The following is a 21,433-nucleotide window of genomic DNA, read 5'->3' on the forward strand; positions in this document are numbered from 1 at the left end:
TCACATTTTATTTCTTGAACAAAAATGAATTCTAGAAGCTGGTGTAGGAACGCGAGATATGCATAAATACATTTCTCTATTTTTATTTATTTAGGCCATTACAAATATTTTAAAAAGGTTTTGTCCCTCCGGTGTTGGGCCACTAAAAGGGTGGGGGGGGGGGGGGGGGGTTACGGGTCAACAAAAAACAAAGATAATTTTTTAATCGAGCAAAAAAAATATAGATAGGCATTTTTATTAAGTTTAAACGTGAAAACCAAATCTATTCTTGCTTTTAATATATACGTTGTTATTTTCCATGCAAAAATCTACAAAAAAAACACCAAAACCAAAGAAAAATTTTTTGGTCGTTTTTCGGAAATTCCGCTGTTTGAATTTCCATTTCTATTTCAACTAACTTCGTATTGCCACAAATTAAACTGTGTTGTACATAAATCATGAATATCGGATGATCTTCGTCACAATTTCGAGTTTTGCAAGTTTCTGAGGAGTTCAGGGGTGGTTTAATATACAAATTTTTCTCACAATAAAGTAGAAAACAACTCCTCCCATTGCTTAGCCTGATAAAATAAAGCGGATACTTACTTACTTACTTATGTGTCCATGTCCGCCGGTCCGGCAGAACAAAGGGATGAAATCAGAGATCTCCACTGCTGACGGTTACCCGCCATGGCTTTTACCTGTCGCCAGGACAGGTTCTCGTCTACGGCCCGGATGTCGTTGGCTAAGCTCCGTCTCCATGAGCCTCTGGGTCTGCCTCTTCTACGCTGTCCTTGTGGATTCCAGTCGAGTGCTGCTCTGCAAACCTCGTTCGCTCCTTTCCTCAAGGTGTGTCCGATCCACTTCCACCTACGCTCACGAATTTCTGTGGCTATCGGCCGTTGATGACACCGACGATGGAGTTCCTCATTGGATATCCAATTATCAGGCCACCAGGCACGAATAATATATCGCAGGCACCGGTTAATGAATACCTGCAGTTTTTGCGTTGTCTCCGCTGAGACGCACCACGTTTCGCAGGCATACAGCAGTACGGATTTAACGTTTGAATTAAAGATTCGGGTTTTCGTACGTAGAGTGATCTGGTTTGAGCGCCAAATGTTTCGCAGACCTGCAAAGGCACCCCTGGCCTTCCTGATCCGTGTGGCTATATCAGTCTTGGTACCACCATCGGGCGTTGTTTGGCTACCAAGATATTGAAAGACGTCTACCTGCTCAACTTGTTGTCCCGCTACTGTAAAGTTGGTGGAATTGTCAGTGTTCACTACCATAGACTTAGTTTTCGCTACATTGACTGTGAGACCTGCTGCCTGGGAGCTCTCGGAGAGGTCGTCTAACTTGCTCTGCATATCGTTTCGGCGTTGTGCGAGCAAGACAATGTCGTCGGCTAGGTCGAGGTCATTTAGCTGCTCCATCGTTAGAGGATTCCAAGGCAATCCTCGATTTGGTCTACTGTCAATTGCTCCGACTAATATCTCATCCATAACGATGAGAAACAGAAGCGGTGATAAGATGCAGCCCTGTCTCACGCCAGCAGTAACCCTTATGGGGTCGGAAATGACGCCGTCGTGCAAAACCTTGCACGAGAACGCCTCGTACTGAGCCTCGATGAGATGGACTAGCTTATCTAGAACTTGTCTACGCCTAAGTGCGCCCCAGATGTTTTCGTGGTTGAGTCGGTCGAACGCCTTTTCTAAGTCAACGAACACCAACAGAAGAGAGTCCTGAAATTCGTTGATCTGCTTCAATATAATGCGAAGCGTTGTGATATGGTCTACATATGATCGGCCAGCACGGAATCCAGTTTGCTGCCGCCGGAGAGTAGCGTCGATCTTCTCCTGGATCCGGTTGAGGATTACCTTACAGAGTACTTTGAGAGTAATACAGAGCAACGTGATGCCACGCCAGTTACCGCATTCCGTTAGGTCTCCTTTCTTAGGGACTTTGACCAATATGCCCTGCATCCAGTCCACCGGAAAAGTTGCGGTTTCCCAAATATTGCTGAAAAGCTGATGCATCATCTGGGCTGACAAAGATGGGTCAGCTTTGAGCATTTCGGCTGAAATACGATCTATCCCTGGCGCTCTATTGGATTTCATACTCTTGATGGCTGCTACAATTTCATCCAGCGATGGCGCCTCCGAGTTCACGCGATTTATTCGACGAACTGTAGGCGTCGTACGCTGCTGGTTTTGTTGGTCTCTGACATTTGAAACTCGGAAGAGTTGTTCAAAATGTTCAGTCCATCGCTTAAGCTGTTCTGTACGGTCAGTCAATAGCTGACCAGCTCTGTCCTTTAGCGGCATCTTTGTATTCATCCTGGCACCACTAAGGCGGCGAGAAATATCGTATAACAAACGGATATCACCATTGGCGGCGGCGGTTTCTCCTTGTTCGGCTAGGGAGTTAGTCCAGGCTCTCTTGTCCCGCCTACAAGCACGTTTAACAGCCCTCTCCAGTTCGGCGTATCGTTGACGGGCAGCTGTCTTAGCCGATCTGGTCCGCGCTCGCTCAATGCCGGCTTTCGCCTCTCTCCGCTCGTCGATCTTCCTCCAAGTTTCATCCGAAATCCACTCCCTCCGCCCACTGCGCGCTTTGCCGAGGGTTTCATCACTGGTCGTGATGAAGGCGTTCTTGATGCCGGTCCATTGCTCTTCGACGGTTCCACCAGATGGCAACTCCGAGGCTCGAGATTCAAGTTGTTCAACAAAGGCCCTTTTCACCTCAGGATTCTCCAATCGGCGGACGTCGTAGCGGCACCCAACTTTCTCCTCCCGTCGTTGGACACGTGCGACGCGCAGACGTATCTCAGCGATAACAAGATGATGGTCGGATGCAATGTCAGCGCTGCGTTTGTTGCGTACATCAAGAAGGCTCCTTCTCCATTTCCGGCTGATGCAGATGTGGTCGATTTGGTTTTCTGTTCGGCCGTCGCGGGAAACCCACGTGACTTTATGTACTGGTCTATGGGGGAAGAGCGATCCACCAATGACCATGTCGTTATTACCACAGAATTCTGTAAACAGCTCCCCGTTTTCGCTCATCTCTCCTAGGCCATGGCGTCCCATGACGCGTTCAAGGTCCGCGTTGTTTGAGCCAATCTTCGCGTTGAAGTCGCCCATGTGAATTTGGATGTCCCCCTTCGGGATTTTCTCAACCACGCTGTTCAGCTGGCTGTAAAAGCTCTCTTTCTCTTGCAGGTCGGCAGCATCTGTTGGCGCATAGCACTGGATTGCCGTAAGGTTCCTAACCCGTGTTCTAAATCTGGCAACGATTATTCGCTCATTTATTGGTTCCCACTTCATCAGGGCCGCACGTGCCCCTGGGCTCAGTAGGAATCCAACTCCTCTTTCTCGAGTAGCATTTTCACCTCGCATGCCAGAGTAGAGCAAGACTTGCCCGGATGATGTCCTGTGTTCGCCAGTACCCGGCCAGCGGACCTCGCTCAGCCCCAGGATTTCAAGCTTCAGGCGGCTAGCTTCCCTTGCAAGTTGAGCCAGCTTGCCCTGCTGGGCAAGGGTCAGTATATTCCATGTTCCGATTCGTGTCCGTGTTTTCATGCTAAAGGTCGTTGCCAATAATCCGGAGAGATTTCTTCTTTCATTTTCATTAACTTTTGTGTATTCTGGTACAGTAGGCTGTTAACCTAAGGTCCTTATCCCGCTGATGGGGCTGCCATCTTAATGTGGGCGGGAGCCACTGTGCCCCCTTTCCTGTTAGCATAAGACAACCGAAGTTGCGTACCCCAGCCGGCACCTCGTGGAGGTAGGAATAGGAGTTAATGAACAGAGGTTATGGAATGCACATGTTCACCCTTTGCCAGCCATAAAGCGGATAGCATTAAAATATTTGTATATCATTTATATGGGATCCCCCCTCCTAAAAAGGGGAGGGGTCCTAATTCATCATGGAAAAAATCTTCTTGCCTCCAAAAACCTTCACATGCCAAATTTCATTCCGTTTACTTGATTAGTTCTCGAGTAGAAAGGCAAAAACAATTTAACGTTTATCCTACAAATTATTTCTTTTCCCTCAGATTTTTCAACTAAATTTCCGAGGGGGGGGGTGACAAAAACTTTAAAAATAATTTGCAATGGCCTAATTAGTTTTATATTTTTTATAAGTTTTTTGAGCTTTTTGATTTTTGTTTTTCAAACCTAGAAAAGTATCTACTGCTTTGTCGATATCTGTTTCTACTTTTAAGAGAGATTGTCAGTCTATGTCAGTAACTAACATTCGATTGATAAGCTCATAATTCGCTTTTTTGTATACTATAGTTACTATACTATACTATAGTACTATAATATACTGTATACTATAGTATACAATAGTTATAAACCTGTTCATATTCACAGTCAGTAGGACGCAATCTTTTAGTGTCAACTAGAAGCGAATATTCAATAGCTGTGTGAAATTTCTTATTCGTCCATAAAGGAAATAAGGCTTTGTCAACACAGAAATCCTCTGTACAGTTTGTTAATAAAAGATCTAAAAATTGATTTAGTTCTTTTCTAATGGGATTGACTTGACATAGCCCTAACTGACTAGATTTATCAAATAACATCTGCAGAGTTTCATTGTCTCCTACTATAGGAAGCTAAAGTGATTCATTATCATCATTTACAATAAATTCGGCACTATTCTGGTTAAAATCTCCGTAAATATGGATTTTTGTATCAGTTTTCATTGACCAAACTCGTGTTTTAGTCTTTGACCTTGAAATACGGTCAGGCATTAATATTAATATTTTTTGAAACGATGGTTTTTACAATTGATGGAGGGACTGTAGAGGAAAGTAATGGGCGCCCTGGCAGGTGTTGTGGGTTCAAATCCGACTATAATCTCTGATTATAGCTTGGTTCGACCCATGCACCTTCCAGCATTGGACAAAAGATAAGAGTCACAACGACAACTTGTTAAGCGTGACTACCAATTACCCTCCCCCTACCTTTCCACTCTTTCCCCTCCTTACCCAAAAAATTTTCATTACTTTCCCCTACCATCCCTCCATCAATTGTAAAAACCATCTGGTTCCATGTTTTTTTCATACCATTACTTTTTCTCACAATACGGGGGGGGGGGGAATACACAGATACAAATATATGTCTTTCGCCACTCACTCAATAAAACTTTAACCCAGACATCTTCAAACTCTGGATACTTTTGAGTTGAGATTAGCTCGGCATCATACAGAACACTAATAGCTACAAGAACACCACCGCCAGATTTTTTGTCAGATGATGATAAATCACAGCTTCTAAACACATTGAAATTGTTATTAAACACGTCTTCACTTTTTATGGTGTCGTTCCAATTCGTCTCTGTTGCTAAAATAATTGAATATGAGCATCCACTAACTGCATTTTGAATTTTATTAATTTTTTCCGCATGGGTAAATTAAAATTTTCTTAACTTCACTTACGTTAATAGCCTCAGCGAGCCACATCCCCTGGCGAGTGTTGTGGGTTCGAATCCGGGTATAGTCTCAGATTATAGCTTCGTTCGACCCATGCACCTTCCAGCATTGAACAAAAGGTAGGAGTCACAACGACTACTTGTTAACGACAAGGTCGTCAGAGTCCATTTATGGCAGTCAGTATGGCACCAAATATCACCCTTCCCTTCCTTTCTTCGGTCTACCAACATGATCCCATTGACACGGGAAACCATCATAAAAAGTAAAATTAGTTCAACTAACCTGCTAGCCGTAATAAGATCTCGCAACCAGGAATGGCACGATCACTTTGACTCAATTCACATTCATTTGACAGTACCGTCTCAGCCAAGCAAAATTTGACAAAGTTTTGTATTAGTTATTATCTACAATTTTGCTGAATGAAGTTTTGCTATATCTTTTGTAGTTACGGCGCTACAATGCTAGTAAGTCATTAGTGACTAAATGAACGTTCACTTAGTCATTAAAGAGGTACTAGCATCGTAGCACCGTAAATACAAAAAATATTTCTTCGTTTAGAAAAGTTGTAGATAATAACTAGTTCTTCAATCGTCCCATATATAACTTTTTCAAATTCTGCATGACTAAGACGGTACTGTCTTTATTTTGTTGTCGTGATATATTCTGGTTGCAACGTATGTTTGTTCTATAGGCAGAGAATAAACAGTTTATCGCTCTTCGATTTTGTCGTTTATTTCTCGGTATAAACAATGATATTTTGATTCCCTGCTTTTGTTGTCAAACCTTGCTCGGGTATTCAGTAGTTTAGCTATTAGACTTTCAAATAAATCAAATCAATAAATGCAATAATTTGCCTATAGTTTCTATGTGTAAGGAGGCAAGTAAATAGGTATTTTACTTTTGTAGTCACGCATACAATTGAACTTCTAGCGGCCAATCTCAGCGTAGCGGTTAGCATTCACGCCACTCACGCCGACGACCGGGGTCCAAATCCCAACCCCGCAGAAGTCACGAATGAACCAAGCTATTGACAAATTTACTCATATCGAAATCGTTCACGTCACTGGCATCATTGAAGACACACGGCAGCACATGGCCCAAGGTTTGTTGTACCCGTAGTTTGTACGATGAGAAGGTTTCTACAGAAGGAAATGATTCCGGAGTTGCTTCGAGGGACACGGATGTTAAACCTGGCTTGAAAGATAGCTGCAATCAACATCTCCATTTAGCAGTCCGAAAACAAAAAGTGAATGCAATATATTGTTATTCACGTGTGCATTCGTAAAAATATGTTTGTTATTCTTGTTCATGTATTGTTATTCTCCATTAATGCAAGTCAAAATATTTCGGCCTGGCTACGTGGCTGACGACGTCCGAAGTCGGAATCAAAAGAAACTTGCACGTAAACACATTATTTACTACTTCCCTATAATTATTTACTTTAGTGGCAACGGTCCGTTACCGATTCTGCACCGAACGAATTATGGTCGTCCAGTACCGTCGGTCCTGGGCTGCCGTTCTTCAATCCCCACGAACACCAGCTGAACGTGCATCGTCTTCGATAGCACACACCCACCGGGTGCGGGGTCTACCTCGGAGTCTACGGCCTCTTTCTGGTTCTCTGCTGAAAAAAGTTTTGGCTACTCTTTCGTCGAGCATTCTGGCCACGTGTCCAGCCCACCGCAGCCTGCCACATTGCTCTACCTTCACTATATCAGCATATCTGTATACTTGGTACATCTCGTGATTCATGCGTCTGCGCCACACTAGATTTTCCATTTTGCCACCAAGTATAGATCGCAGAAATTTACGAGCACCAGTTTTGTCCGAATTTGCAAACTACGGGATTTCAGCTGGCTACGTAACCCGTAGAAAGCCCGATTCGCGGCTGCAACTCGTCGTTTCACTTCGCGGCTTACATCGTTGTCACATGTCACGAGTGTACCAAGGTATGTAAATTCCTCCACTACTTCATATCGTTCCCCATCTAACTCCACCTCGGCACCAACACCACTTGGGCTCCCACGTTCCCTACCAGCAACCATGTACTTCGTTTTGGCGGTGTTAATGGTAAGTCCCAATCTCGGCGCTTCCCTTTTAAAAGGCCTGAAGATACCTTCCACTGCTCTACGGTTGATTCCGATGATATCGACGTCATCCGCAAAACCAAGAAGCATGTGAGATTTTGTGTTGATAGTTCCATTCCTTTCCACGTTTGCCCTTCGTAATGCACCTTCCAATTTCAAGGCAATGTTGAATAGCAGGTTAGAGAGTGCATCCCCTTGCTTCAGTCCATCTAACGTCACGAAAGCAACTGAGGTCTCACCCGCTATTCTAACGCATGATTTGGATCCGTCCAACGTCGCACGAATCAGCGTAACTAGTTTCGTCGGAAAACTATGTTCTAGCATTATCTGCCACAGCTCTTTTCGTTTAACTGAATCGTACGCCGCTTTGAAGTCCACAAACAGATGGTGTGTCTGCAAGTTGTACTCCCGGAACTTGTCTAGCAACTGACGCAGGGTAAACATCTCATCTGTCGTGGAGCGACCCTCACGAAAACCAGCTTTGTACTCGCCGACGAAGGACTCCGCTAACGGTCTCAGTCTGCAAAACAGGATACGGGAAAACACCTTGTAGGCAGAATTGAGCAATGTAATTCCTCGATAGTTTTTACACTCCAGTCGATGTTCCTTTTTGAAAATTGGGTAAATGAAGCCATCCAACCACTCCTCCGGCATTTGTTCTTCCTCCCAGATCCTGACAATGATCCGGTGGATTGCTTCGTACAGCCGCTCACTCCCCGCTTTTAGAAGTTCAGCCGGGATACCGTCCTTCCCAGCAGCTTTACCGTTTTTCAGCTCACTGATTGCCTTTTTAACCTCCTCCTGTGTTGGAGGCTCCACAGCTTGACCATCACTTACAATTCCTATCCTGTCCCTGCTGATCTCCGCATTTACCTCCGCATTCAACAGTGTCTGGAAGTGCTCCTTCCACCTGGCTGCTACCGCCGTTTTGACGGCAAGCAGGTTGCCAGCACTGTAATTGCACATCACAGGCACGCAAAATTCGTGCATCTCACCGTTTTATCGAAACTTCGTGTATCGTTGCTGGCGTATCGCTCCTCTGCGCCGGCGAGCACGTGCTCCTCGTACTCGCGTTTCTCTGGACGATGGATTCTTTTTTCCGCAGCTCTAGTTTCTCTGTACCTCTCTCTGTTTCGATGCGTTGCCGACTCCTGGCCTGGTTCTTTTCATCTGTCATTCTCTGGCGTTCGTTGATTAAGCTTCCTGGCGTACTCCACTGCTACGCCGTCTGCCGTTAACCGCTGGATGTTGAAACGCAGCGTCCTCTCAGTGCGAGCTTTCGCCGTGTTTGACAGCCTTGCGCGAATCTTACTCACTACGAGATAGTGGTCAGAGTCGATATTTGGTCCCCGAAAAGATCGTACATGGATAACATCCGAAAAGTGTCGACCGTCAATCAAGACATGATCGATCTGAGAGCTAGAGTCTCCATTTGGGTCCAGGTGTTTTCTGAATATTCAAACGTGGAAAGTAGGTGCTACAGATGACCATTCCTCTGGCCGCGCAAAATTTATGAGCCTCAGACCGTTATCATTGGTCGACAGATGAAGGCTATGTCTTCCAATGACTCGACGGAAGAATTCCTCCCTCCCGATCTGCGTATTTACATCTCCGATGATGATTTTCACGTCGTGTTTTGGGCAAGCATGTCGTAAAACTCGTCCTTAGCATCATCGGATTTATCATTTGTCGGTACGTATAAGTTAATTGGGTTGTAGTTGAAGAATTTGCTCTTAATCCTCAACACGCATATACGGTCATCTACGGGCCTCCACCGTATAACTCGTTGCTTTTGTTTACCCAACACTACGAAACCGACTCTATGTTCTGCCTTTTTACCGCCACTGTAGTAGATGTGGTACTTGAAAGAAGTGCCTGCAAAAGGGTCTACTGCACGGAATTCCCTTTCTCCGGAATTTGGCCACCGAACTTCCTGAATAGCAGCGATCTCCACTCCGAGTTGATGCAGCTCTCGAGCAAGCAAGCCAGCCCGTGCCGGTTCATGGAGAGTTCGGACATTCCAGGTACTAAGTTTCCAATCGTTATCCCTTAATCGTTTCCTTGTCCCTTGCCGTGTCCTATACCGATTGTTCCGTCCTGAACTTCTTTTTTCGTTGTGCGTGGTAATTGAGTTTTTCGGTATACTACCTCACTGGGGTCGCAACACCTACATCCCGCTGATGGGTCTGGATATTGCTTGCGGGATACAGCATTTCATATTCAGCCGCCCGTTCCGAGATAGACGCTGTATGAGCCGCCCCTCATCTGGAGAAGAGACGCGCTAGTTCGCACCTCCTAGCTTAGCTTCTCCAGTAAGTACATGAAGCATTTCCGGATAAAGCCATCGACCGTCATCATTTGACTTAGATTTGCGTGGAGGCGCTAGGTGGGAGCTTGAGAGAGCCAGAGCTATATTTAACGCTCCTTCCAGGTAAGTCTCTTCATTTCATACCCTGATTTCCTATGATTATCGAAGCCTAATAGCTATCCGACGATCCAACCAATCGAAAGCCGAGCGTGTGTGTTTTTTGCACCGCCTTATTTTATTCTCATCCCTCCGAACAGCTGCAATAATACTTACTATGGTACTATAAGCACTGTCACTATTATACTAAACATACCCATCCTCAAATTGAAAAAAAGGCTTTTCGACAAAATAAGTCGTCCGATGGCATAGCTTTCAAGCAATTCGTTTGTATTACAGAATAAAGTTCAACATCAATTTTTAAGCTCTACCATGGCGAAATCCTTTATGGCGACCGGGCAGCATCTATGTCCGAACACTTGCCTTCTATGAGGGGACAGTAAAATAGTCAGTAAAATATACCTCCATAGCCTAATTTTTTTATTAAGAAACACAATAGACAGAAAAAGAAATCAGAAAAATATTGCAAACATATTGCTTCAAGAGTTTCAACAAACATTTTGTTTGAATAGAAGTTTATTCAGCTGTTAACAAACAGTTGAAGACAGGACTCCCTGCAAACCTATAAAAACAGTACTCACAAAGTTTAAATGTTTTAAATGTTTTTAATAAATCAAATTTTCGTGTCCATGCCTAGGGGATCATATTAAATTTGAGCAAATTTATATTTTCCAAATAAAAGAGACAATATGTGGATGTAAAAAATGGTATTTATTGAGTGTGTACAAGCATGGAGGACTTCCTCCTATCATTCACCACATCAATCCAGGCTAATTTTATATCGGGAGCAAGAACGGGCACTCAGCCAGCTGGTAATAATAGAGTAAAACATAATAAAATACCATATGTATAATAAACGGAACGTCCTCACCCATAATAACGAAATACGTACCAATTGTTATGTTGCACGAAATATTATATCTTCGTTAAAACATATAAAAATATGCGCATTCCAAAGAAAAGAGTTTGTCCAGAGGGAAACTATGCAAATGTACGAATTTTTCACAAGCGGGTTTTCATAACTACATAGTCGTATAATTTGAAGGCCTTCCAATTACACTACCCACCTCGTCAGAATTCTTAACAATAAGTAAATCCTCCACATGAAATTTCAAAAAATAGTTAGGTTCTATGATATGAAATTTTCAATTCCGAATAAAAATCGTCAATCTCCAGACAATTATACAGCACAAGTTTTCGTTGCTATACATGTAAGTGAGCATAAGATATGTTGAAACATGTACGCCAGCATTCGCTGTTCTATTTTATCAACTCCCACTTAGCACACAGAGAGGATTCGAACGTTTCCAACATCCACTGGCAGTGGCAATGTCCCAAAAATAAATTTTCTTCTACAAATTGCGTTTAATACTCCTGCTCCCACATCAAAATGCCGTCGGCAAATTGTCGCAATTTCGAACCTCACTATGTGGGCTCCATTCAAACAGGACGGAAGTTCACCGAACCCAGCCCAGCTTGCTGCTGCACTGCTGTTGTGATGTGCTGGGCTGGGCGGTAAAACCGGCTTCCAGTCGACGTTTACCGTGGCCGCCGGAGACTTCGTCGTTATCAATCGCAAGACATCGTCGGGTGGCAACGCTCCACCGATATCGGGCGCCCATGAACGAATCTTTTGACAGGAAAACCCAATTTTCCGACACTGCCGTTGGCGCACTATTATAAACCACGCACCGCCAGAAAACGAAAGCCTTTTCCTTGAAGTTTAACGCTGCAATCCCGTCGATAACAACACTCTTTAATCGTCTCTCTTGTTGCTCTTCACCATCCATCGCCAGCTGATTGCATGTCCCTTCTTCCACGCAGTTCACGAGCTTGATGTCTTTGCTGTTGCCGTAGCTGCTGCTGCTGCGGTTGGTGGTGGCGGTGGAGCTTGACAGCGAAGGAGTTGTGGAAGGAGTTGCCTTTGCCAAACGTTTTGCTTGGCCTCGGTTTTGGGTTTGAGCTAGAGGCGAACGAGACAGCTCCTCCCCCTAACGAATCCTTCCCATTCAGTGCTCGTCGGATATCTGAAAATATCCGTGTTTTCCACTTTAAAGAGAAATCGTTGGTAGGTAGTAGAGCCACCAAGGATGGAGGAGAGCAACGAAGAAGAAGAAGCTGTCGAGTGGGAGTAGTGGGGTGGTGAATAGAGCGCCGTTCGGTCGTTATAGAGTGCAGTTTTTCACGACAACCTACTGTTGATTAACTACCACCGAGCAAAGCTCTCCGTAATGGCACACCAATACATCGAGGGCGTTGGCATGTATACGGTATACCGTTGGTAAACAATCAGCTGTTTGTGCAGTACGGATGGAATACCGTGAGTACACGCATACAGAAAGCGGAACAGTGTGTGCGTGTCACCGTTGCGTTGTTGCAGTGGTGTCCGATTTGCTTCGTCTGCTCCGTACTCCTGCCCGGTGATGGGCTGCCTGCATGATGGGCCAGCATTAGTAGCAGCAGCAGCAGCAGCTTTTCCATGCCGCTCCGTCTCTTCGACGACGGGCCATTGCAGAGAAGCCAAAAGAAGCAAACGAGAAAAAAAGCGGTTCGCACAAACTTTCCACCTTCTTTGCCTGGCCTGTCCTGGCCTGGCCCGTTTCACTCCGATCCGATCCGATGTGGTGTCGTCACTATCGGCTTGCGGGCAGCAAGCAGGCGGTAACCAACCAAGCAGGGTTCGTCGGCTTGTCGACCGAACACCACCAGCCAGTTGTTATTCAGCTTTCGGTCGGTCGAGACGTTGAAACGGGTTTTACGTGTGCTTTTCTGTTTGCGTTATGCTTTGTATGTTGGAAACATTAGAGGTTCTTCTTGTTCTTCTCGGCTGCAGTGCTGGTTGAATAAAGTGAACGAATAAAAAAAAGAAACGAAGCAGAAGAGAACCATTCATCAGTTCGTGCTTTTGAAAGAGAACGAGTAAACTTTTGGAACAGGACACAATCGAGCTGCCCGTGGAAAGGAGGGAGGAAAGTGATGTTTTGTGCAATTTCCACTCCCTTCGAGTCCCTTCGTGCAGTGCCGTTTATTTTGTGATATAACAAAAGGATTAATGAATTTCGCTCCGAGAACAGAGTCGTGAATTCCGATAATCATTAATCTCGGCTTGGACGAACACCGGTCGCGTGAGACGTAGTAGCAAGGGTGATTGAGTTCGGTTTGAAGTGTGCGGAAAGGAAAACGCATTTTTCAGCAGTGCACTTACCGGATTAATGTGAAAGTTAGCCAAAAAATCGCCAAACTATCAGTGTGTGAGTGTGTGCTTGCAAGAAATTGAAATTTTTCGCCAGAAACATTGTTGCTGTAAGACTTTTTCATCGGTTTTTGGATTTTTCTGCGAGGAGCACCGAAGAAATATGCTATGGAAATTACTGGAAGGATGCAGCAGAAAATAAAAGGTGATGACAGTGTTTCGTTTTCTGTAGTCTAGATTGATGTGAAGCAATATTCTTGAGTGAGTCTACGGTCGTGTGAGCCGGGGGGTTGAACATTCTATACGCAGAATGTTGTCAATTACCAGGCACGCAGTGCAATCTATCAAATCTATTCCATTCGCGGAGGAAAAGCTCGCACTTTCCGTTCGTTGTCATTCCGTACTGTCATTTAGTTGAAAGGGTCCAAACAACGGAGCTGTCGGAACTTGTTTCCGATTATCATCTGCTGAAGCGGTGCTGCGGTGGAACAAAACAGCGACGGCAGAACGGAGCATGTCTGACAACGACAGGCTTCACATGCCGACTCTAGTCAGACGTTTCTGCGGTTGATAGCAGCACAACAATATTCCGTAGTTCAAGCGAAACCGCCACCGACCGACGAGACAGTGAATACCGTACCTCTAGTATGTAGCTGATAAGCGGACGGTTTTATCTTGTCCTGGGTATGTCACCGTCAAGTGCGAGGCGCTTGCTAATAACAAAATTCCGTTTTAGAGAACAATAGGTATGCTTTTAAAGCGCCGAAAAATCTGCACTTTATCTATAGGTACCTACCGAAAGCTGGTCCGATCCACAGGTTGGTTAGTCTGTCTGTGTTGTGTTTAATAATCACGAAAGTTACTTTAAACTGGCTCGACAGGGATAAATAGATTGAAAAATTCGACGAAACATCCACATTGAATGTACAAAACGGTGACGTAGGACTGTATATCATTATTTTATTTATTACAATTTGTGAGACTGGAATTTCGCCAACAGTTCAATCCCCGATTTGCAATTACGAATCCTCTAGTGATTGACTGTGATATTTTATTTTAAAAGTTGTTTACTCGTTCGCTTTAGTTCTAACGCTACATGCAGTAAACTTTCAATGTCAGTTTTTCTAAGTAAAATCTGCCGAAAAAAAATGAAAAATCTTGCATGACTCTCCCTGATTTGAATGAAAGTTTCACTGGAGTGAAGGAAAATTTTTCCCAGGACAATTGGCAACTGCGACTCAAAATTGATTTTTTTAAAAAACGTATTTTTACATACGAAATTTTTAAAAAATCGACAAAATCTGTGTTGATTGAATGTAAGGCCATTGCAAATCATATGAAAAGTTTTTGTCAACCCCCCCCCCTTGGAAATTGGCTTGAAAAATCGGTGGGCAAAAAATAATTTGTTGGACATGAGTTAATTTTTTTTTATAAAATCAATTGTCTGTGGATTCTACAGCCTGAAAAGCTTGAAAAATGAATGTACGAGTTGAGTTAACGCTTCTAGCATGAAATAGAAATAGAAATTCAAACAGCGGAATTTCCGAAAATCGGCCAAAAAAATTTCTTTCGTTTTTGTCTTTTTTTCGTAGATTTTTGCATGGAAATTAACAACGTATATATTAATAGCAAGAGCCAAGCAGCACACTTTTGGCACTTGTAGTTCAAGAAACCTATTTACGACTGAAACTGGTTCTAAATCAGTTGCCACAACTGCTTTATAACAACTGTGCTAGTAGGGGAATAGATTTGGTTCTCGCGTTTAAACTTAAAATAAAAATCCATATTTTTTTTGCTCGATTAAAAATTTCTCTTTGTTTTTTATTGCTCCCCCCTTCAGTGGCCCAACACCGGAGGGACAAAAACTTTTTAAAATATTTGTAATGGCCTAACCGAAAAAATGTAGTTAAGAAAAAATATTCTCGAAAAAACTAAAAAAAAGTTAAATTAGATTTAAGATTTTTTTCACCGTCCGATTTTTTTTATATTTGTCAATAGTCTTCCTTTAAAAAGTTCTCAAATTTCCATCAATTTGTAATATCATTATAGATTCAGATAGATCATTGAATTTCCTATAGAAGTTTATGCTTTTCGTTACAAACTAAGTGCAAGCCCAGGTAACCAATAAGCATTAATATAAGCAGTAAATCAGTCGTTTATCAGCATTCCTAGCGTTTTTTACTGCAGGTTGTTGTTTATCAGCCTTTTGACTGCATAACTGTTGTAAATTGGCATCCACAATTCTATTTAAATTCTTCTTGTCGGTAACTAGCTGCAAATAAGCATTGTCAGCACTATAAGAGGGCTAGCAGTAAAGTAGCCGCATAAATATTGGCAAAATTGCCAAAATAGCATTTAAGTAGCATTTAAGGCAACTTAAATGCTTATTGGCTCGCATTTAAATTGCATTGGAAATGCTTATTGGTTACCTGGGAAGATGCTTCTTCGAGGAATAGAACTGCGTGACGTTACAATTATTGCAAATAATATTGTCACTTTTCGAACTTCCTCACTAACTGCGAAAATATTATGTACTCAATCGGATAGCTGATTTGAATGATTAAGTCTTATTTTACTGTTTGTTTATGATTAGGGGTTTCGGGTGTGCTCGAAAAACGCGGTTTCTTTTTCAAGAGTCGTTCCTTTGAACGTTCTTTCCTGTGAATCGGTTCATTGGAACGGTTCTTGAATCGTTCGCCCATCCCTACCGTAGGGCGTCATTCCAAAATTTAAATTTAAGTGAGCATGACGAAATGATGAAAGATTAAAGACCACAATAAAACAATACATACGAATTTTGATACGAAGCAGAAATTTGACAGTTTTTTCATGGGTTTTCTGTTAAACTTCCGTAATGTATTAAAATCCGTATGCTTTTAGAACGCTTATAACTTTGCTAGTTCTAAATGGTTTTCAATGATTTGAATGCCAATCAATTCATAAAACATGTAGCAGTAATTCTGTGATAATTACCCAAGAAACATTTATGCCCTGAATAAACATTTTAGCAGCCATAATTATTCAGCTATAGCTGAAAATGCATCGAATAAAATTTATGTAAACAACTGTACAATACTTATTCAGGCGAAATTGGAGAATTTATACAACCTCTTTTATTCGAGGTGGAAAAACACTTGTTAAGCAGTTATATCGCCTCTGTGCGCCTTGTTTCCAGCTTTGCGCAAATTGGTTATTCAAAAACGCGCAAAAGCCTCTATTAAGCTACATTACAGCTTCAAAGCAGCTATTAGCAAGCGCGAAGCTTGACTTAGATTTTTAAGAGCTGAAAAAAGGTTTTTATTTCTAGTACTAAACCATAGTTCAGCCACAGGTAGAATAAATTCAGCTAAAAACGTTTGATCAGCCTGGAATTGTTACTTGGGTAGCTGCTTTCAAAGTTGCAATGGAGCTTAATAGAGCCTTTTGCGTGTTTTTAAATAACGAATTTGTGCAATGCTGTCAATTCTATTTTTAGAACCAGAAATAGTTTTGCAATGCTTTTTCAGTCGCTTAATCAACGTCTTATCAACCTTTATGCAGCCAAAAAGTGATCTATTTTTAAATTTAAAAAAGAATAGAACGCGTCATATTTATTTTGCTATGTCGTCGTATGCTATGTTTTAAATTTTGAATAACTTGAATTCGTATATGCAAGCTAATTAAAATTGCATATCGTCATCTTTAGGTTTAGTTTTAGAAATAAAAACCTTTTTTCAGCTCTTAAACATGTATGCATATTTAGTGGCTTGCTAATAGCTGCTTTCGAAGCTGCAATGGAGCTTAATAGAGGCTTCTGCGCGTTTTTAAATAACCAATTTCCACGAAGCTGGAAACAAGGCGCACAGAGGTTATATTTATAAAGGGCTTAACAAGTGTTTTTTCTACCTCAAACGAAATAGGTTGTATAAGCTCCAAATTCGGCTGAATAAGTATACATAAATTTTATTCGATGCATATTCAGCTATGGCTGAATAATAATGGCTGCTAAAATATTTAATTAGTGCATAAATGTTTCGTGGGAGGGCTGTTTATTAAGATGACAAATCCTTTATTCAGCTAGTATAGCATAATTATTGAGAATATTGATGGGTTGTGGAGAGGTTGACGATGCGCCTAATCTGCTTGTGACTCTATTATGCGAAGCAGCTGATTTACAGCGCATTCGTTGGCTGCTTAATCGCTTATAGAATACAGAGGCATTTACTTCAATTTATTCAGCGTCTACCACCTGTATTCAGAGTTAAATCAGCTGTGACCAAATCAGTGGCGTTGTAATTCAGCTTCGGTGTTTGTTGGGTAGTTTAATTTTCAATTGATGAATATTGAAAATCAAAGAAAAGCATCAAGGTCAAATTTCCCCATACATTTTCAGTGTAATTGTCTTACTTCCCAGGCACAGACGACAATTGGACACACATGCTAATTACTGTAATTTTGGTTAATTTTGGTCTTGTGGCCTTTAAAAGGGCCATTGGTTTCAAATAAAATCATTGAAAAAATAGCGAACAAGGCTGCTTTGATTACTTCCGAAATAGTAGCCAATCTAATAATCTAGTAAAAATAAGTTTATACAAGTTTCAGAGCATATTTAGGTTGCCAGTTAGTTTCCATGACGAATCGTTCAAATTAGCGGGGGTCCACGATATTATGTCACAAAACAGCTGAGCATGGGATAAACAATTTCTCATATATGTGCTACAAAGAGAATGGTTTTATAAAAAAGATTATTTTCAATTCTAATTTTTATATCCATTTAAAAAAAAGCAATATCTATGGTAATTTGTTTCTCTTGTAGCTCTTAGTCCATGTAACGGGAAATTAGCAATCATTAACTTTTCGTCGGAGCTTCTAATTTTGGAAGCAGTTTTTGGGCCCAAAAGCGGAGTTCTGTTTATAGAAATGTGTTCACTGCATTCTTATTGCCATTCTGAACACAGCGAATATATTTTCATAAACAAAAGTTTTGTATCAAACAAAAAAAACTGCTTTTGAAGTTAGCAGAATCGATGACGACTAATTTCACCATAAAACCAAATTTAGTCTTCATCAACCAAATTTACCGATTTGGGAAATATAGTCTGAGGGAGAGATGATGTCTTGCAAGCGTTATTTAAGAGGAAAGACATAAAATTATAAACATTTGTGATGGTTTTATTATAGCTATAAGCGATTCTGGAAAGTCACTATGAACAGATATCGATATAAATACAAATTTTAAGAGGACGTTGCGGTATAAGTTTTATGACCGTTTTATCACAGGTTTGTTACTAGTTTTATTATTTGTTTTAAGGAGCAAGTGGTTAAAAGCTCTTCGAGAGCATCTTAAAACTGAATACGTTACTTGGGGAATGACGTAATCCTACGTAAAAATGCAAATTTTCACAATTATGACAATGTGACATGCATGATTTTAAAAAGGCTGGCTCTGACGTTAGATGATTTGATAATATTAGATAGATAGATACATAGTATAGTTTGATAGTTAATATAAGACGGAAGCATCAGTGAAATATAAAATCCAATACACAACGCTTCACAGACGAAGAGGAAGTCAAGACCAGATCCTAAAGAAACTGACTAAAGAAATGACACTGCAGATCAGTCACTCGCGGCCACCTGTCATCATTAAACATCGACATGGCAATTTTTGACAAGTTACACAGAGTTTACCATGATTTTTGAGGATAATAGGGCAAAATGGGCGTCTTCCCAAAGTTTGCACAAGATGGGACCATCACCAATCGATTACTTGTATTTTTTACATAGGACTTGGTATCTTATAAGATTCCTAACTACCGGCTTCTTCTAATTATTGGGATTACGAGCTCGTTTTTGCCCATTGTGCGATGTCTTACAAAGTTCAGCTCGATGATTGGTAGCAAATTTTGCACGAATATAGTTGTTTTTATTGATTAAAGAGATTTTAAATACGAATAAAGTGCGTAGAGTATTCTAAGCGACCCTTGTTTACAGCATTTGATAAATAATCATGCACTTGTTAACAAGGCTAGTTTCTGTAATCTACTTCAAACAGCACTGAAAAAATTACTCGTGTTTGTCGGCTTTTCGAGAAAACCTATTGGTAACCCTGATTCCAATATTAGAATTCCCTTTTGGTTTTCACAAACTGCAGCTTAGTACAGTAAAACAAAGACGTAGTCCTACGTCCAAAAACCAAGCCCTGCTCCTAGACAAAATCGGCCAACTTGGGGAAATCGGTTTCCATGGAATATATTATGTCAAGGATCTCACACTAATGGAGAACGTCGTTAATGACGCAAAATCCCCAGCCAAGGCGGGAGTTGAAATCAGTCCGCCAGCCAGCAGCTGGCAGTCGGTAGTCGGCAATCGAGGGGGCGAAGTTGCACAATATTACATCCCACCGCACCGCCGCGCCGGTCGCGTCTCCTGGCCGTCATAGCAGTTCCTCTCCTCGGAAAGCGAGAGCAATTCGCAACAGCCCTGGATTTGGCCTAATCTATTTTGTCAGTGTATTGAAGCTGTACGGTGCGCTATACACAACTACAACAGTGACCAGCGCAGCGTAGACGTGATGTTAGACGGTAATCTATTCTCACCCTTGTGTTCCTTTTTTCGCCCGGCAGGACCAGCCGATATATTAACGTCTGGTCCTCTTTGTCGATTTTTCTTAATAGGTACATCTGGCAAAGAGTCGGTCGTTTTAGGGAATGTTGGCAAAACTAGAACAGTGCTTTCCAGCTTTGGAGCTTAATTTATTTTAATCCAACTGCGAAGGAAGCCTGCTTGTCGGCGGCAGTAGCGCAACAGCAATGACAAAAGAATGCAACTTGTATGAATCGATTCCCATAAATTCCCTGACAGATGACGTGATTTCCTCCTTCCTCCGATCCCGCTAAGTCGGTGCAGCACTTCCGCGGGGGAAGTAAAGCGAAATTCAATAATCCACTGCCCCATCCGCCGACGCCGCCGACGCCGCCGACGCGAATTCCTGGCCGCTTGCTTGGCAGGTCGATTCCGGTATGGGAAACGAGAATGAGTTGCATTTTGCACATTGAGATTGGCGCGAATTTAGGCATCAACGGCGACGGAGTGTATATAATCTATGACTTGCCAGTTGCCATATTCGAGAACCGCGTGTCCTCTGGATGTGTAGAAAATCCCACCGACTGCATTGCCAGCGCCGTATTATGCCGTATAGGTCGAATTGCTCTTGACTCCGACGGTTGATGAAATAATGGAACCAATTTGCATCGGTAATCTATGGTGATGTAAATGGTTCGATTCCTATTCAGCAGCCCCCCTGCTGCTGTGGACAAAGCCAAACAACCGCCCCCGGTGGATCCAGAACGGTGTTATTTTTTTCCTTCTGGCTGCTGGAGGGTTGATGTGAATGATGAAATGGATTTTTTTCGGTCCGCATTGTTGCTCCGTCAGTGCTCCCCGTCCGGTCCGCGTGGCTGCCGCATGAGTGGAAACCTTCCGGAACATGTTCGTATGTTGATTAGTTTACATTGGCTACGCATTTTAAGAAGTTTCCGCGGAGCCAACCGGAGCGGAGAGCTTCATGATAACCGTGACCTGATTGCTCTAAGCCCGTCCGGCCGTCCAATCGTCCGTCCGTCCGTGATCAGGTATTAGCCGATTTCTTGGGCAGGGTGTGACCGGGTGTGACTATTTCAGCAGCACCACAATCGTACCCAGAGAGCCACGAATGAAAACCTGTCTAGATATACGTTTTTAATGCACTTCATCAAATGATACCCGATTAAATACAGACTAGTGAATGACCAACAGATTAAAAACTGTAATAAAATGATAATGAACATTGCAGTTCGAGAGCATTCGTCAGCAAAACTATGATAGATAATTCTTTTCCCCGATGGTTTGATTGAGTTGTCTGAATGAGTTCCGACATGTATTTGGTTCAGATTGTTAACGGGTTATAGGTATCGTGGTGGTTCAAGGTTTTCGAAAGTATTTTGTTAACGCTGGAAATGATTCGAATGCACGGATTGATATTTAATGTGGATTGATAGTTCTATATTAAATTCTTATTGTTGGAGTTAAGTGGAAACTACCTTTTACACATAGCATTGTTTCTCTTACAAGGCTGCTAAACCTTAAATTTGTTCATTGCTGACAGTTGAATATCAATTTTACTTCAAATATCCCTTTGAAAATTTTATTGTTTAAGCATAAGCATAAGCATAGGCTACCTATCCCTTGGGAAATTTTATTGTTTATTAACTAAATGCAAAATTGAACTTCCCAAACAAAAATCTGAGTTTTATTATACTCCCATTTCGATTTTTATGACCAATTCTGGTAAC

General features: G+C 42.2%; 1 protein-coding gene across 3 annotated transcripts in view; it reads left to right on the top strand.

The window, feature by feature from the left end:
* Window positions 1-12,515: 12,515 nt before the first annotated feature.
* LOC128743715 (protein winged eye) overlaps window positions 12,516-21,433 on the top strand; it is a 193,628-nt gene continuing 184,710 nt past the window's right edge. For all 3 annotated transcript variants that reach the window (XM_053840340.1, XM_053840342.1, XM_053840341.1), the window contains exon 1: window positions 12,516-13,326. The gene's annotated coding sequence lies outside the window, so the exon portion shown is untranslated. The remainder of the gene's footprint in view (window positions 13,327-21,433) is intronic.

This window comes from Sabethes cyaneus, chromosome 3 (assembly GCF_943734655.1).
Source record: "Sabethes cyaneus chromosome 3, idSabCyanKW18_F2, whole genome shotgun sequence".
Taxonomy (NCBI): domain Eukaryota; kingdom Metazoa; phylum Arthropoda; class Insecta; order Diptera; family Culicidae; genus Sabethes; species Sabethes cyaneus.